Raw genomic sequence first — 16,024 nt, 5'->3', positions numbered from 1 at the left:
TACTCCCTTGACAAACGTCTGAACTTCAGGAACAGAAGCCAGTTCTTTTTGGAAGAATATTGACAGGGCCGAAATTTGAACCTTAATGGACCCTAATTTGAGGCCCATAGACAGTCCTGTTTGCAGGAAATGCAGGAAACGACCCAGTTGAAATTCCTCTGTAGGGGCCTTCCTGGCCTCGCACCACGCAACATATTTACGCCAAATACGGTGATAATGTTGTATGGTTACATCCTTCCTGGCTTTGATCAGGGTAGGGATGACTTCATTCGGAATGCCTTTTTCCTTCAGGATCCGGCGTTCAACCGCCATGCCGTCAAACGCAGCCGCGGTAAGTCTTGGAACAGACATGGTCCCTGCTGGAGCAGGTCCTTTCTTAGAGGTAGAGGCCACGGGTCTTCCGTGAGCATCTCTTGAATTTCTGGGTACCAAGTCCTTCTTGGCCAATCCGGAGCCACGAGTATAGTCTTTACTCCTCTCCTTCTTATGATTCTCAGTACTTTTGGTATGAGAGGAAGAGGAGGGAACACATACACTGACTGGTACACCCCCGGTGTTACCAGAGCGTCCACAGCTATTGCCTGAGGGTCCCTTGACCTGGCGCAATATCTGTCCAGTTTTTTGTTGAGGCGGGACGCCATCATGTCCACCTTTGGTTTTTCCCAACGGTTCACAACCATGTGGAAGACTTCTGGGTGAAGTCCCCACTCCCCCGGGTGAAGATCGTGTCTGCTGAGGAAGTCTGCTTCCCAGTTGTCCACTCCCGGAATGAACACTGCTGACAGTGCTATCACATGATTCTCCGCCCAGCGAAGAATCCTTGCAACTTCCATCATTGCCCTCCTGCTTCTTGTGCCGCCCTGTCTGTTTACGTGGGCGACTGCCGTGATGTTGTCCGACTGGATCAACACCGGCTGACCCTGAAGTAGAGGTCTTGCCTGACTTAGGGCATTGTAAATGGCCCTTAGTTCCAGGATATTTATGTGAAGTGACGTTTCCATGCTTGACCACAAGCCCTGGAAATTTCTTCCCTGTGTGACTGCTCCCCAGCCTCTCAGGCTGGCATCCGTGGTCACCAGGACCCAATCCTGAATGCCGAATCTGCGGCCCTCTAGGAGATGAGCACTCTGTAACCACAACAGGAGAGACACCCTTGTCCTTGGAGACAGGGTTATTCGCTGATGCATTTGAAGATGCGATCCGGACCATTTGTCCAGCAGATCCCACTGAAAAGTTCTTGCGTGTAATCTGCCGAATGGAATCGCTTCGTAAGAAGCCACCATCTTTCCCAGGACCCTTGTGCATTGATGTACTGACACTTGGCCTGGTCTTAGGAGGTTCCTGACTAGGTCGGATAACTCCTTGGCTTTCTCCTCCGGGAGAAACATCTTTTTCTGTACTGTGTCCAGAATCATCCCTAGGAACAGCAGACGTGTCGTCGGAATCAGCTGCGATTTTGGAATATTTAGAATCCATCCGTGCTGTCGTAGTACTACTTGAGATAGTGCTACTCCGACCTCTAACTGTTCTCTGGACCTTGCCCTTATCAGGAGATCGTCCAAGTAAGGGATAATTAAGACGCCTTTTCTTAGAAGAAGAATCATCATTTCGGCCATTACCTTGGTAAAGACCCGGGGTGCCGTGGACAATCCAAACGGCAGCGTCTGAAACTGATAGTGACAGTTCTGTACCACAAACCTGAGGTACCCTTGGTGAGAAGGGCAAATTGGGACATGGAGGTAAGCATCCTTGATGTCCAGAGACACCATATAGTCCCCTTCTTCCAGGTTCGCTATCACTGCTCTGAGTGACTCCATCTTGAACTTGAACCTTTTTATGTAAGTGTTCAAGGATTTCAGATTTAAAATGGGTCTCACCGAGCCGTCCGGCTTCGGTACCACAAACAGCGTGGAATAATACCCCTTTCCCTGTTGTAGGAGGGGTACCTTGATTATCACCTGCTGGGAATACAGCTTGTGAATGGCTTCCAATACCGCCTCCCTGTCGGGGGGAGACGTTGGTAAAGCAGACTTCAGGAACCGGCGAGGGGGAGACGTCTCGAATTCCAATTTGTACCCCTGAGATACTACCTGCAGGATACAGGGGTCCACTTGCGAGTGTGCCCACTGCGCGCTGAAATTCTTGAGACGGGCCCCCACCGTGCCTGAGTCCGCTTGTAAGGCCCCAGCGTCATGCTGAGGACTTGGCAGAAGCGGGGGAGGGCTTCTGTTCGTGGGAAGAGGCTGTTTGCTGCAGTCTTTTTCCCCTTCCTCTGCCCCGGGGCAGATATGAGTGGCCTTTTTCCCGCTTGCCCTTATGGGGACGAAAGGACTGAGCCTGAAAAGACGGTATCTTTTTCTGCTGCGAGGTGACTTGGGGTAAAAAGGTGGATTTTCCAGCCGTTGCCGTGGCCACCAGGTCCGATAGACCGACCCCAAATAACTCCTCCCCTTTATACGGCAATACTTCCATATGCCGTTTGGAATCCGCATCCCCTGACCACTGTCGCGTCCATAATCCTCTTCTGGCAGAAATGGACATCGCACTTACTCTTGATGCCAGAGTGCAAATATCCCTCTGTGCATCTCGCATATATAGAAATGCATCCTTTAAATGCTCTATAGTCAATAATATATTGTCCCTGTCCAGGGTATCAATATTTTCAGTCAGGGAATCCGACCAAGCCACCCCAGCGCTGCACATCCAGGCTGAGGCGATTGCTGGTCGCAGTATAATACCAGTATGTGTGTATATACTTTTAAGGATATTTTACAGCTTCCTATCAGCTGGTTCCTTGAGGGCGGCCGTATCAGGGGACGGTAACGCCACTTGTTTTGATAAGCGTGTGAGCGCCTTATCTACGCTAGGGGGTGTTTCCCAACGCGCCCTAACCTCTGGCGGGAAAGGGTATAATGCCAATAATTTTTTAGAAATTAGCAGTTTTTTATCGGGGGAAACCCACGCTTCATCACACACCTCATTTAATTCATCTGATTCAGGAAAAACTACGGGTAGTTTTTTCACACCCCACATAATACCCTTTTTTGTGGTACTTGTAGTATCAGAAATGTTCAAAACCTCCTTCATTGCCGTGATCATGTAACGTGTGGCCCTACTGGAAAATACGTTTGTTTCCTCACCGTCGACACTGGAGTCAGTGTCCGTGTCAGTGTCTGTATCGACCTGAGGTAACGGGCGTTTTATAGCCCCTGACGGTGTTTGAGACGCCTGTACAGGTATTAACTGATTTGCCGGCTGTCTCATGTCGTCAACAGTCTTTTGTAAAGTGCCGACACTATCACGTAATTCTTTCCATAAGACCATCCAGTCAGGTGTCGACTCCCTAGGGGGTGACATCACTAACACAGGCAATTGCTCCGCCTCCACACCATTTTCCTCCTCATACATGTCGACACAGCGTACCGACACACAGCACACACACAGGGAATGCTCTGATAGAGGACAGGACCCCACTAGCCCTTTGGGGAGACAGAGGGAGAGGTTGCCAGCACACACCAGAGCGCTATATATATACACAGGGATAACCTTATATAAGTGTTTTTCCCTAATATAGCTGCTGTATATATTAATATGCCAATTTTAGTGCCCCCCCTCTCTTGTTTTACCCTGTTTCTGTTGTGCAGGACTGCAGGGGAGAGTCAGGGAGCCTTCCTCCAACGGAGCTGTGAGGAAAAAATGGTGCTTGTGTGCTGAGGAGATAGGCTCCGCCCCTTTTTCGGCGGCCTTTCTCCCGCTTTTTTGTGGAAAACTGGCAGGGGTTAAATACATCCATATAGCCCAGGAGCTATATGTGATGTATTTTTAGCCATTTAAGGTATTTTCATTGCGTCCCAGGGCGCCCCCCCCCAGCGCCCTGCACCCTCAGTGACCGGAGTGTGAAGTGTGCTGAGAGCAATGGCGCACAGCTGCGGTGCTGTGCGCTACCTTATTGAAGACAGGACGTCTTCTGCCGCCGATTTTCCGGACCTCTTCACTCTTCTGGCTCTGTAAGGGGGCCGGCGGCGCGGCTCCGGGACCCATCCATGGCTGGGCCTGTGATCGTCCCTCTGGAGCTAATGTCCAGTAGCCTAAGAAGCCCAATCCACTCTGCACGCAGGTGAGTTCGCTTCTTCTCCCCTTAGTCCCTCGATGCAGTGAGCCTGTTGCCAGCAGGTCTCACTGAAAATAAAAAAACCTATTTAAACTTTTACTCTAAGCAGCTCAGGAGAGCCACCTAGATTGCACCCTTCTCGTTCGGGCACAAAATCTTAACTGAGGCTTGGAGGAGGGTCATAGAGGGAGGAGCCAGTGCACACCAGCTAGTCCTAAAGCTTTTACTTTGTGCCCAGTCTCCTGCGGAGCCGCTATTCCCCATGGTCCTTTCGGAGTCCCCAGCATCCACTAGGACGTTAGAGAAAATGAATATATTATATATTTAATCAAAGCAATGTCTAAAAACATAGATGTCTTTCAAACATATAGAAACATATCTTAAAAATCAGGATTTTGGTACTTACCGATAAATCCCTTTCTCCGATTCCACAGGGGCCACTGGAGCGTAGTTACAATGGGGAAATAGTAGGCAGTAATTGGGAGCTGGCACTTTAAAATTCTTCACTCTGTGGCTAGCTCCTCCCCTACTATCTCCCCTCCAAGCCAGTCTACGTAAAACTGTGCCCGAGGAGAGATGGAATAAACAAACCGTAAGGTAGAGGAGGTTAATGAAGCCCTGTAAACCAGGATAACACAAACCAAACCTGGAACAGAACCTAACAAACAACCGGCTAGCCCGAACTCAACCAGCAGTCATATGGTGATCTGCAAACTGTTAAGCAAAAAACAAGGAGGAACAGCGCTGGGCGGGCGTCCAGTGGCCCCTGTGGAATCGGAGAAAGGGATTTATCGGTAAGTACCAAAATCCTGATTTCTCCTTCATCCACTAGGGGCCACTGGAGTGTAGTTACAATGGGGACGTCCCAGAGCTCCCAAAACGGGTGGGAGAGCGCTGAGAGTCTTGTAAAACCGCTCGGCCAAACTGTGATGCAGAGGCCGCAAAAGTGTCAAACTTGTAGAATTTGACAAAACGTATGTCGGTCCGACCAAGTAGCCGCCCGACAAAGTATTCATGGAGACCCCACTGGCAGCTGCCCACTAAGGTACCACAACGCGCGTAAAGTGCGCTGAAATGGAAAACGGAGGCTCCCGAGCCACCGCCAAAAAGCCTGTCTGATGGTCAGATGTATCCAACAGCCCAGCATATGCTGGGACCCCGGCTATTTGGTACGGGAGCATCGTACAGAACAAAGAAGAAAAACCCTTTGTCGAATAGCCTAAGACCTCTGTAGAGAGAGTCGGCGAGCCTTGACAACAGTCAACTAGTAACTGAAAAACACTAGTGTCAGATTTATATGAAAAACGGACATCCCCTTTGGAAGAAACGACCTCTGAGGCCGAAGCTCAGCCGGGGGAGTTGCCAATAGAGTACTCCCTGAAAGAGAGCCCATACTTACGGCCACCAGGCTAATCTCTTTTGGAAGAAAACCGAAAAAGGCAGAGACCTAAAATTCAGGTCAATGTGGTTTTAAGCGCAGCGGAGCAAAACCTCCCAGAGAAACCAAAGATGACGGCTGAATGGTAACTGAAAGAAGGGGAAAACCCCTTTGATCCTTATTATGTCCCATACAGTTTTCCAAAAGTGGCAAAAGCGAGGAGAGGTAACAGACTTCTGAAATCGGGGCCCAGCAGGCCTAACCGAACTAGGGAACTCCTCCCTTCTGAGGTCTTGTGAACAGTCACAACGGTTAAATGAAACCAGTGTAAGATTGAACAAGGAAAAGGACCCTGTTGAAGTAGACAGTCCAGTCGAGGTAGGAGCCAAGGCTCCTCTACTGATAACAGGTGTAGCCGTATCTTCAAGTCATGGGTGGCCCAACCAGAGCCACCGAGAGGACTAGCACGCATATTCTCCTCCTGTGTTACCGAAAGGGAGGTAGAAATAGAAAAGGAGGCAGGATAGAAGAACCAGAAAACTCCCAGGAGCCCTGAGGGCATCCTCGGCTACTGCCTCCAGAGCTCAAGTCCGAGAGTAGTAAAGAGTTAAAGAGTCAGTCAGAACGTCCTGAGGTCGATTCGAAATCTCCGCCCCTAGCAGACCAGCTGACAAAACTCCGGGGAATGTTCCCTCACCCGGGAGTCTGACCTGGTGGCTTGTGGAAAGAAGATTGTTGTCCCCCGCTCGGAGGGGAATGTAGGCGACCACTCATTGCGCCGCAACTTGACTGAAGAAATAGAGTACCTGGTGCCGAGGAAGGAAAAATCCTCTGACGGACCGTGTTGAGAAAGCGTCTACGAGGAGCATAAATTGGATCTGTGTCGAACCAGAAGCTCCTGGATCCTCCGGATATTCAGAAGCCACCTAATGTACAGAGTGGGATAGCAGCAGCAGATTGTCCCATTAGGGAACCAACGTCACCTCCTGCCCTTGAAAAAGAGTTATTCTGTGATCTTCCTGAACCCTGTGGGAGCGGAAGAGAGACCGAAAGGAAAGGACTGACAGTGAAAATGAGAATCCTGTAATGCGACTCTGAGAAAAGCCCGATGAGGAAACCCAATGGAAATCAGTAAACCGGCATCCCTGAAGACAAGGGACACGTAAAAACTCCCTTTCTTGTTCAAACTAGCAATCCCAGACTGAAAGGATTCTAAGGCCAGAATAGGCCTGGCCGAGCCAACTGGCTTCGGAACGTGAAAAGAAAAATAAGAATTTACTTACCGATAATTCTATTTCTCGTAGTCCGTAGTGGATGCTGGGGACTCCGTCAGGACCATGGGGAATAGCGGCTCCGCAGGAGACAGGGCACAAAAATAAAGCTTTAGGATTAGGTGGTGTGTACTGGCTCCTCCCCCTATGACCCTCCTCCAAGCCTCAGTTAGGATACTGTGCCCGGACGAGCGTACACAATAAGGAAGGATATTGAACCCCGGGTAAGACTCATACCAGCCACACCAATCACACCGTATAACTTGTGATCTGAACCCAGTCAACAGTATGACAAACGTAGGAGCCTCTGAACAGACGGCTCACAACAAATAACAACCCGATTTTTTTGTAACAATAACTATGTACAAGTATTGCAGACAATCCGCACTTGGGATGGGCGCCCAGCATCCACTACGGACTACGAGAAATAGAATTATCGGTAAGTAAATTCTTATTTTCTCTAACGTCCTAAGTGGATGCTGGGGACTCCGTCAGGACCATGGGGATTATACCAAAGCTCCCAAACGGGCGGGAGAGTGCGGATGACTCTGCAGCACCGAATGAGAGAACTCAAGGTCCTCCTCAGCCAGGGTATCAAATTTGTAGAATTTTGCAAACGTGTTTGCCCCTGACCAAGTAGCAGCTCGGCAGAGTTGTAATGCCGAGACTCCCCGGGCAGCCGCCCAGGATGAGCCCACTTTCCTTGTGGAATGGGCCTTGACAGATTTAGGTTGTGGCAAGCCTGCCACAGAATGTGCAAGTTGAATTGTGCTACAAATCCAACGAGCAATCGTCTGCTTAGAAGCAGGAGCACCCATCTTGTTGGGTGCATACAATATAAGCAGTGAGTCAGACTTTCTGACTCCCGCCGTTCTTGAAATATATATTTTCAATGCCCGGACCACGTCCAACAACTTGGAATCCTCCAACTCGTTAGTAGCCGCAGGCACCACAATAGGCTGGTTCAGGTGAAACGCTGACACCACCTTAGGCAGAAAATGAGGACGCGTCCGCAGTTCTGCCCTGTCCGTATGGAAAATCAGATATGGGCTCTTATATGATAAAGCCGCCAATTCTGATACTCTCCTGGCTGAAGCCAGGGCCAGTAGCATGGTTACTTTCCATGTAAGATACTTCAGCTCCACCGATTTGAGCGGCTCAAACCAATGGGATTTGAGAAAATCCAAGACTACATTAAGATCCCACGGTGCCACTGGGGGCACAACCGGGGGCTGTATATGTAGTACTCCTTTTACAAAAGTCTGGACTTCAGGAACTGAAGCCAATTCTTTCTGGAAGAAAATCGACAGGGCCGAAATTTGAACCTTAATGGACCCCAATTTGAGGCCCATAGACAATCCTGTTTGCAGGAAATGTAGGAATCGACCCAGTTGAAATTCCTCCGTGGGGGCCTTCCTGGCCTCACACCACGCAACATATTTTCTCCAAATGCGGTGATAATGTTGTGCAGTCACCTCCTTCCTGGCTTTTACCAGTGTAGGAATGACCTCTTCCGGAATGCCTTTTTCCTTTAGAATTCGGCGTTCAACCGCCATGCCATCAAACGCAGCCGCGGTAAGTCTTGGAATAGACACGGTCCCTGCTGAAGCAGGTCCCGTCTTAGAGGTAGAGGCCACGGATCCTCCGTGAGCATCTCTTGAAGTTCCGGGTACCAAGTTCTTCTTGGCCAATCCGGAGCCACTAGTATCGTTCTTACTCCCTTTTGCCGTATAATTCTCAGTACTTTTGGTATGAGAGGCAGAGGAGGGAACACATACACTGACTGGAACACCCACGGTGTTACCAGAGCGTCCACAGCTATTGCCTGAGGATCTCTTGACCTGGCGCAATACCTGTCCAGTTTTTTGTTGAGGCGGGACGCCATCATATCCACCATTGGTTTTTCCCAACGGTTCACAATCATGTGGAAGACTTCTGGATGAAGTCCCCACTCTCCCGGGTGTAGATCGTGTCTGCTGAGGAAGTCTGCTTCCCAGTTGTCCACTCCCGGAATGAATACTGCTGACAGTGCTATCACATGATCTTCCGCCCAGCGAAGAATCCTTGCAGCTTCTGCCATTGCTGTCCTGCTTCTTGTGCCGCCCTGTCTGTTTACGTGGGCGACTGCCGTGATGTTGTCCGACTGGATCAACACCGGCTGACCCTGAAGCAGGGGTTTTGCCAGACTTAGAGCATTGTAAATCGCTCTTAGCTCCAGTATATTTATGTGAAGAGACATCTCCAGGCTTGACCATACTCCCTGGAAGTTTCTTCCTTGTGTGACCGCTCCCCAGCCTCTCAGACTGGCATCCGTGGTCACCAGGACCCAGTCCTGTATGCCGAATCTGCGGCCCTCTAACAGATGAGCACTCTGCAACCACCACAGAAGAGACACCCTTGTCCGTGGCGATAAGGTTATCCGCTGATGCATCTGCAGATGCGATCCGGACCATTTGTCCAGCAGATCCCACTGAAAAGTTCGTGCGTGGAATCTGCCGAATGGAATCGCTTCGTAAGAAGCCACCATCTTTCCCAGGACTCTTGTGCATTGATGCACAGACACTGTCCCTGGTTTTAGGAGGTTCCTGACAAGTTCGGATAACTCCCTGGCTTTCTCCTCCGGAAGAAACACCTTTTTCTGAACCGTGTCCAGAATCATTCCCAGGAACAGCAGACGTGTCGTCGGGGTCAACTGAGATTTTGGAAAATTCAGAATCCACCCGTGTTGTTGCAGCACTAGTTGGGTTAGTGCTACTCCGTCTTCCAGCTGTTCTCTGGACCTTGCCCTTATCAGGAGATCGTCCAAGTAAGGGATAATTAATACGCCTCTTCTTCGTAGAAGGATCATCATTTCGGCCATTACCTTGGTAAAGACCCGAGGTGCCGTGGACAATCCAAACGGCAGCGTCTGAAACTGATAATGACAGTTTTGCACCACGAACCTGAGGTACCCTTGATGTGAAGGGCAAATTGGGACATGCAGGTAAGCATCCTTTATGTCCAGGGACACCATAAAGTCCCCTTCTTCCAGATTCGCTATCACTGCTCTGAGTGACTCCATCTTGAACTTGAATTTTTGTATGTACAGGTTCAAAGATTTCAGATTTAGAAAAGGTCTTACCGAGCCGTCCGGCTTCGGTACCACAAATAGCGTGGAGTAATACCCCTTTCCCTGTTGTAGGAGGGGTACCTTGACTATCACCTGCTGAGAAAACAGCTTGTGAATGGCTTCCAATACCGTCGCCCTGTCTGAGGGAGACGTTGGCAAAGCAGACTTTAGGAACCGGCGAGGGGGAGACTTCTCGAATTCCAACCTGTAACCCTGAGATACTACCTGCAGAATCCAGGGGTCCACCTGTGAGCAAGCCCACTGTGCGCTGAAATTCTTGAGTCGACCCCCCACCGCTCCTGAGTCCGCTTGTAAGGCCCCAGCGTCATGCTGAGGGCTTTGCAGAACCCTGGGAGGGCTTCTGTTCCTGGGCAGAGGCTGCTTGCTGCCCTCTCTTACCCCTTCCTCTGCCCCGAGGCAGATATGACTGTCCTTTTGTCCGCTTGTTCTTATAGGACCGAAAGGACTGCGGCTGAAAAGACGGTGTCTTTTTCTGTTGGGAGGGGGTCTGAGGTAAAAAAGTGGATTTTCCGGCAGTTGCCGTGGCCACCAGATCCGATAGACCGACGCCAAATAATTCCTCCCCTTTATACGGCAATACTTCCATATGTCGTTTGGAATCCGCATCACCTGACCACTGTCGCGTCCATAAACTCCTTCTGGCAGATATGGACATCGCATTTACTCTCGATGCCAGAGTGCAAATATCTCTCTGCGCATCTCGCATATAAAGGAAAGCATCCTTTAATTGCTCTATAGTCAATAAAATACTGTCCCTATCCAGGGTATCAATATTTTCAGTCAGGGAATCCAACCAGACGACCCCAGCACTGCACATCCAGGCTGAGGCGATGGCTGGTCGCAGTATAACACCAGTATGTGTGTATATACTTTTTAGGGTAGTTTCCAGTCTCCTATCCGCTGGATCCTTGAGGGCGGCCGTATCAGGAGACGGTAACGCCACTTGTTTTGATAAGCGTGTGAGCGCCTTATCCACCCTAGGAGGTGTTTCCCAGCGCGCCCTAACCTCTGGCGGGAAAGGGTATAATGCTAATAACTTTTTTGAAATTAGCATTTTTCTATCTGGGTTAACCCACGCTTCATCACATACATCATTTAATTCCTCTGATTCAGGAAAAACTACAGGTAGTTTTTTCACCCCCCACATAATACCCCTTTTTGTGGTACTTGCAGTATCAGAGATATGCAAAGCCTCCTTCATTGCCGTGATCATATAACGTGTGGCCCTACTTGAAAATACGTTTGTTTCATCACCGTCGACACTAGATTCAGTGTCTGTGTCTGGGTCTGTGTCGACCGACTGAGGTAAAGGGCGCTTTACAGCCCCTGACGGTGTCTGAGACGCCTGGGCAGGTACTAACTGGTTTGCCGGCCGTCTCATGTCGTCAACTGATTTTTGTAATGTGCTGACATTATCACGTAATTCCATAAACAAAGCCATCCATTCCGGTGTCGACTCCCTGGGGGGTGACATCACCATTATCGGCAATTGCTCTGCCTCCACGCCAACATCGTCCTCATACATGTCGACACACACGTACCGACACACAGCAGACACACAGGGAATGCTCTTATCGAAGACAGGACCCCACTAGCCCTTTGGGGAGACAGAGGGAGAGTTTGCCAGCACACACCCAAGCGCTATAATATATATGGGAACAACCTTATATAAGTGTTGTTCCTTATAGCAGCTTAAATATATCCAATATATCGCCAAAAAATGCCCCCCCTCTCTGTTTTACCCTGTTTCTGTAGTGCAGTGCAGGGGAGAGTCCTGGGAGCCTTCCTCACAGCGGAGCTGAGCAGGAAAATGGCGCTGTGTGCTGAGGAGAATAAGCCCCGCCCCCTATTTCGGCGGGCTTTCCTCCCGTAGTTTTAGATAACTGGCATGGGTTAAATACATACATATAGCCTTAATGGCTATATGTGATGTATTCTTTTGCCATAAGGTATTAAAATATTGCTGCCCAGGGCGCCCCCAGCAGCGCCCTGCACCCTCCGTGACCGCTTGGTGTGAAGTGTGTGACAACAATGGCGCACAGCTGCAGTGCTGTGCGCTACCTTCATGAAGACTGAAGAGCCTTCTGCCGCCTGTTTCCGGACCTTCAATCTTCAGCATCTGTAAGGGGGGTCGGCGGCGCGGCTCCGGGACGAACCCCAGGGTGAGACCTGTGTTCCGACTCCCTCTGGAGCTAATGGTGTCCAGTAGCCTAAGAATCCAATCCATCCTGCACGCAGGTGAGTTGAAATTCTCTCCCCTAAGTCCCTCGATGCAGTGAGCCTGTTGCCAGCAGGACTCACTGAAAATAAAAAACCTAAAAAACTTTTTCTAAGCAGCTCTTTAAGAGAGCCACCTAGATTGCACCCTGCTCGGACGGGCACAAAAACCTAACTGAGGCTTGGAGGAGGGTCATAGGGGGAGGAGCCAGTACACACCACCTAATCCTAAAGCTTTATTTTTGTGCCCTGTCTCCTGCGGAGCCGCTATTTCCCATGGTCCTGACGGAGTCCCCAGCATCCACTTAGGACGTTAGAGAAACAAAGGCCTGAAAACTGTCCCGATTCCAATGATATGTGAAAACAGGGATCAACACCCTTTGCGGTTAGAAGCATATGGAGCGCCGCCTGCAGTATGACTCTCTTGTCATCGTAAATCGGCCGACCCCTGCAGAGGGACTCCTGAGACGGTTGTACTCCAAAATCTAGTCTGTAACCGCCCAAGCCTTCTCCCACCGACATGCGCCTACCCTGGGACCCTCCAGGTGGTAGGAAAGTCTGACCTGTAGTGTGTGTATAGGATGATGTAAAATCAGACTGGACCGAGGATGCTGAACCTCTGCTTCAGCTTGTTGCCCTGAGATCCCCTGGCGACGGAGATATCGCCCGTGTGGAATCGGAAGCCTGAAAGGGCACGGAAAAATCTAAAGGAAAGACCGGTAAAGGTCCGTCTTGGAGCTGGGGAAGTAGTAGGAGAAAGCAAAGTGGACTTACCTCCAATGGTTCAAGAAATCCTGCAGAAAGTTCCTTCCCCTGAACCATCTGCCCCGTAGGATTTCATGTTCGCCTGTCACTGTCGCAGCCCCAGAGGTCGACGGCTTAAGACAGCCCAAGCGAAAATGCAGGTTCCGAGTCTGCCGACGTGGAGACCTCCAAAGAACATAAAGCAGAATCGTGATTCTGACCCGTATCAAAGTATCTATTTATCCTGATGCGAAACATCCTGTATCCTAGAGGACAATCGTTCCACAACCTACCTGCTCCGGACAAGGTAGAACCCCGCTGCCATATATGTGTCTTCGATGGATCCCTGAGCAAGGTTGCCTCAGGAAAACGGCAGCTTGTTGGACCGGCGATACATCGAGGGGTATACCCTGGAGAGGTACTGATACGATTTCCTGCCGTCTGCGGGGAAAGGATAGGAAAACAAACATTGTTTGATACCTGAAATTGTGTATTCGGGTGTCTGCCGGCCGTCTACCGGAGCCTATCCAGCTCATCCGAAACTGGACCAGTCGCTGTCATTTCGTCATCGGCGTCGAACTCTGATGGACTTGATGTGTCCGCCTCCTTTACCTGCAGTATCAGACGAACTGCTGTATAATGCACCTGGATATTCTGAGACACTGGTTCAGACTCCACAGAAAACAGACATCATTAGTATTGTAACCTGGAAGGTTAGCAAGGTTCCTCTAGAAACCTGGAGAGGTGAAATGACGTACAAGGTCTCTGGTTAACAGTGACATTACCTGCATAATCTGAGCTGTTCAAACAGGAGTGTCCTGCAGGTGCGTGGAGGGCTAAGCAGATGGCTCCACCGCATACTTCACACCTAAGAGGGAATTCTTTGACTATCCCAGGTGAGAGACGAAAGGAGAAAAGGTGGGTTAAATAAACACAGCCCTATGTAAGGTCTGCACTATAATGTATGACCGACACGATTCAACTAAACTTTCTGGAGCAGCGGAGACCTGAACCAGTAGCGCTGCGCTGTGGGACAGGAGTCTTAGCCCTAGGCTATAGGAGCTCCCCTTAAAGTTTTTTTTTTTTTTGGTTGGGATTCAACAGAGCGGGCTGAAGCTCCACCCCCCCATAATGGCGCCAATTTTAAAATAGTAAGTGCGCCTTTGATACTCTCCAGACAGACTCTGACTGAGGATTATAGGGGAGCCTCCAAACACCACATAATGTGCACAATTAAATGAAAGTGTAAAACCTACATCATTGTGGAGGGGGGGAGTTTGTACTCACCGCTGTTCAGATGGAGTGGTCCCGACACCGCCGCACTCATCGGTGTTTACACATACTCTGCACGACATAAAAGGCTCCGACACGCGCCGCACGCAGCGGTGTCCGGCCACTTTTGAGACTTACCGCTGCCATACTGCCGGAATGTTCTGTTGGATGGAGTGGCCCCGACACGCGCCGCACGCAGCGGTGTCCGGCCACTGATACTCACCGCTGCCATGCTGCCGAATCTTCTGCTGGATGGAGTGGCCCCGACACGCGCCGCACGCAGCGGTGTCCGGACAGCTCAGGAGAGCTCAGTGTCTCCCTCAGCCGGGGCCCATCCCGAGCCGCACGCAGCTGCGATGGGACCCCGCCGGCAGCTCCCGCGGTGCAGACTGGCAGTGGCAGAGCAGCCAGTCTGTGAGTGTAAGTAAGAAAAATAAAAATAATAAAGAAAAAAGAAAAAAATTCTTCAGCTAAACCCAAGTGAACCAGCTCCCTCGGGCACTAAACTAAGACTGGCTTGGAGGGGAGATAGTAGGGGAGGAGCTAGCCACAGAGTGAAGAATTTTAAAGTGCCAGCTCCCAATTACTGCCTACTATTTCCCCATTGTAACTACGCTCCAGTGGCCCCTAGTGGATGAAGGAGAAATAAATATAATTCATGGGTCATGACACATTCACAGATCCCCTCAGGAGAAGTAAATCATACCCCGGCTAGGACTCCCTCCGGAATTAAGTCCACACTGACAAATAGAAGACTGGTGGGATGATGGAGTTCAATGAGTCCCTTTTAAGCACAGCAGTGCAAGCGTTTTCATGCAGGTAGGGATCTCTCCAGTTCTCCACAGGTGGTGATGTCCAAGGGAAAAATGTCCAATTGATGCCGTCTGGGTAGAGTTGAAGAAAGTCTCCAGTGTTGTAGAGGGGATTTTTGAGAAGTGTCCAGCAATCTCGTCTCAACGCGTTTCGCTGGTGTTGACAGCCAGCTTCCTCAGGAGTGAATGGTGGAGTCTGACCCGGGACTCCTTATAAACCCTAAGCAATTACTAAAATTCAAGACACCTGGAATTCAATTGGTTCAACAAACCTAACCGTCCTAATAAATGTGTAAAAAGTATATCACATTCACCTTAGAATTGGTCTCACATGTAGATGCATATAATATTATATAAAAACGAAATCTCAAAATCATTAAAAAAATGTATATATATTTTATTTGATGGGATTCATAAGGTCCGGTCATGTGACACTATATCGTCACATGACCCAATTATATCGTGCTCATTGGTGTACTCAGGTCAGATGACCAGTCTGACCTGAGTTTGCAGAAGGTAGGGCGGAAGCGCTGGCGCCAGTCATGGGCGGAACAGCGCCGTTATGATGCACCCACGGACGCGTCCCCCACCGCGCGGCTCGTAGCGCCGATCCACGTGACTAAGGATGTGTGTATTGTATGAAGTTTTACACTTGTGTATATATACACACTTATATAATCTAGTAATAATACTCAAAAGTCTGGAGGAATTTTTCGTTTATTTGCGGAGAGTGGGGCTGATGCGCATGCGCCGACCTGGGTTCGACTGCGTCCTTGTTGTGCCCGGGGCCGAATTACCATGGTGCGGCGTCCGAGCGCCGGTCATCGTGCTAAGTCACGTGGATCGGCGCTACGAGCCGCACGGTGGGGGACGCGACCGTGAGTGCATCATAACGGCGCTGTTCCGCCCATGACTGGCGCCAGCGCTTCCGCCCTACCTTCTGCAAACTCAGGTCAGACTGGTCATCTGACCTGAGTACACCAATGAGCACGATATATTTGGGTCATGTGACGATATAGTGTCACATGACCGGACCTTATGAATCCCATCAAATAAAATATATACATTTTTTTTATGATTTTCAGATTT

The 16,024-nt window shown here is 49.9% G+C and overlaps 1 protein-coding gene across 1 annotated transcript in view; it reads right to left on the bottom strand.

The window, feature by feature from the left end:
• Positions 1-16,024, bottom strand: part of DNAH2 (dynein axonemal heavy chain 2) — a 261,666-nt gene that overhangs the window by 185,709 nt on the left and 59,933 nt on the right. The gene's annotated exons all lie outside the window — the stretch shown is intronic.

This window comes from Pseudophryne corroboree, chromosome 6 (assembly GCF_028390025.1).
Source record: "Pseudophryne corroboree isolate aPseCor3 chromosome 6, aPseCor3.hap2, whole genome shotgun sequence".
NCBI lineage: Eukaryota > Metazoa > Chordata > Amphibia > Anura > Myobatrachidae > Pseudophryne > Pseudophryne corroboree.
The sequence above is the reverse complement of the archived record's forward strand: the minus strand, read 5'-3'. Positions and strand labels throughout refer to the sequence as shown.